We start from the raw sequence: 3246 nt of genomic DNA, 5'->3' as shown, positions 1-3246 counted from the left end.
GAGCATCATTATGAACATCTCTGTCCATATTGTCACCAGATTCATGTTCATCACCAGATTGTGTTTTTGCATCAGACGCAGAAATATCATTTGGTTCTTCAGGTGTGACAGTATTTGGTGAACTACCATGCAGGTTTCTATCATCCTTCTTCTTCTCCTTAGGATGACTCGGTGCATCTGCATTAATTCCTTGAGAATCTTGATCGATACTCTTAGGATGACCTTCAGGATACAAAGGTTCCTGAGTCATTTTGCCTCCTCTAGTAACGACTCTGACAGAGTTGTCATTTAATTCATTGAGCAAGTCATTCTGAGCTTTAAGTACTTGTTCTACCTGAGTAGTAATCATAGAAGCATGTTTACTCAGAAGTTTCAGATCATTGACATTTCTGTCTACGCAAGCACTTAAATGACTAAGCATACGAGCACCTTGTTCCAAATGTCTGCTAACATAATCATTGAATCTCTGTTGTTTGGCAACAAAGTTGTCAAATTCATCAAAGCATAGGCTAGCAGGTTTATCAAAAGGAATATCACTCTCATCAAACCTACGAAGAGAATTTGACATCTTCAGATCTAATGCCTTTCTCTTGCATAGATTTCTTGGCTTCTTGCATATCTTTGGGACTGAGGAATAGAATACCTATTTTCTTCGGAGTTGGCTTAGGAGGTGGTTCAGGAATAGTCCAAGCATTATCGTTGATCAAGATGTTATTCAGTAGAGTCTCAGCTTGTTCTACAGTTCGTTCCCTAAAAACACAACTAGCACAACTATCTTGGTGGTCTCTAGAAGCATCGGTAAGTCCGTTATAGAAGATATCAAGTATCTCGTTCTTCTTAAGAGGGTGATCAGGCAAAGCATTCTGTAGCTCGACGAGCCTCCCCCAAGCTTGTGGGAGACTCTCTTCTTTGAGTTGAGCAAAGTTGTATATTTCCTGCAAGGCAGCTTGCTTCTTATGGGCAGGGAAATATTTCTCACAGAAGTAATAGACCATATCCTGGGGACTACTCACACATCCAGGAGCAAGAGAAGAGAAGTAGGCTTTAGCGTAATCCTTTAGAGAGAAAGGAAACAGCTTAAGGATATAGTAGTGGCGGATCTTCTCCTCACTCGTGGAAAGGGTGGCTATATCATGTAGTTTGGTAAGATGGGCTACAACCGTCTCAGATTCATAACCGTGGAAAGGGTCAGATTCGACTAGAGAGATTATCTCAGGATCGACAGAGAATTCATAATCCTTATCGGTGATAAAGATAGGTGAAGTGGCAAACTTCGGGTCGTATTTCATCCTAGCTTTCAGAGATTTTTCCTTCCACTTGAGAAGTAATTTCTCAGCGTCATAGGCATCCTTACACGCAAGAAAATCCTCAGGTATCTCTCCCTCCATAACGTAACCCTCAGGTATATCAGGCAATTCATATCTAGGAGAGCTAGATCTAGCAGGAGAAAAAGCAGGTTCTATCTCAATAGTATCGACAGTATCAGAAGCATCACGAGCAATGGCAGTAACTCTAGCAATATGAGCATCAAGGAATACCCCTAGTGGCATATCAGGCAAAGCACTATCTCTAGCATCATCAGGCAAAGCAGTATCAAGCATAGCATCTCTAGCAGTATCAGGCATAGCATCTCTAGCAGTATCAGGCATAGCATCTCTAGCAGTATCAGGCATAGCATCTCTAGCAGTATCAGGCATAGCATCTCTAGAAGTATCAGGCATAGCATCTCTAGCAGTATCAGGCATAGTAGCATCATAAGCATCATCAAGCACAGGCAACATATCAAGATTTCTAGCACGAGGTGATGTCGCAAACTTACTCATAACTGAAGGTGAATCAAGTGCAGAGCTAGTTGGCAGTTCTTTACCTCCCCTCGTAGTTGAGGGCAAGACTTTGGTTTTTGGATCCTTCAGATTTTTCATAGTGATCAGCAGATATAAATCCCAAGTGACTCAGAGAATCGAGCAATACCCTCCCCGGCAACGGCGTCAGAAAAATGCTGCTTAGCAGTCCCCGGCAACGACACTAGAAGAATGTTGTTGACGAGTCTGTGACTTGATATCTTCGCGCAGAGCCAGAACTGCTCCCAGTTGCTCAACAATTAGCAATTGTCTTGCAATGGCCCACGAGCGCGTGGGTTCGTGGCAGTTTTCGAGGGTAGAGTATTCGACCCAAATTTGTTGGTACGCCAGTCAGGAGGTGAGAGAATACTCTCGAGTATTAGCAGCTGAATGTGCCAGATTCAACCACACCTGAAAGATTAGTATCTACAAGCAAAGTATCAGCAGGAAAGTAGTATGATAACAACGGTGTCAGAAACGATCTGTTGACGGTAGACTATTCCTAACTGTCGTATCAATGGAGCCAGAAGTTGCCCGTTGACGGAAATTGTCTTTTCCCGTCAACGAAGAGCGAACCAGAATTGTAGCAGGTAGTAGCAGTGTAACGAGTAACAGCAGTGGCAAGAAACAGCAGTAGTGACGGCGGTAGCAAGTAACAACAGTAGCAAGTAACAACAGTAGCAAGTAACAGTAGCAGCAACAGTAGTAACAGCAGCAGTGGGACGAACTCGGAGGCAATGGTCGGTGATTCGTTTGGATGATATTCATCATGCAACAGTTATAACACGGAGAGATATGTGGCTAGCTCCTGTTCGTCAATGTGATGTAGGACTGCATTCTGTGTGTAGTCATACGTGCTTAGGGAAAAGAACTTGCATGACATCTATTGTCCATCCCTCCCGTGGCAGCGGGGTCCAAAAGAATACTACAGGATATTAAGGTTCTCCTTTTAATAAAGAACCGGAACAACGCATTAGCACTTGGTGAACACATGAACTCCTCAAACTATGGTCATCACCGGGAGTGGTTCCGGTTATTGTCACTCCGATGTTGTCGGGTCATAACACATAGTAGGTAACTACAACTTGCAAGATCGGATCTAAAACACACATATATTGGTGACAACATAATAATTTCAGATCTGAAATCATGGCACTCAGGCCCTAGTGAGAAGCATTAAGCATGGAAAAGTAGTAGCAACATCAATCTCAGAACATAATGGATACTAGGGATCAATCCCCGTCAAAACTAACTTGATTACATGATAGATCTCATCCTACTCATCACCGCCCAGCGAGCCTACGAATAGATTACTCACGAACGATGCAGAGCTTCATGGAATTGGAGAGGAAGAAGGTTGGTGATGACGATGGCGACGATTTCCCCTCTCCGGAGCCCAAAACGG

The sequence above is a fragment of the Hordeum vulgare genome, chromosome 4H, assembly GCF_904849725.1.
Source record: "Hordeum vulgare subsp. vulgare chromosome 4H, MorexV3_pseudomolecules_assembly, whole genome shotgun sequence".
NCBI classification, from domain to species: Eukaryota; Viridiplantae; Streptophyta; class Magnoliopsida; order Poales; family Poaceae; genus Hordeum; species Hordeum vulgare.
The sequence above is the reverse complement of the archived record's forward strand: the minus strand, read 5'-3'. Positions refer to the sequence as shown.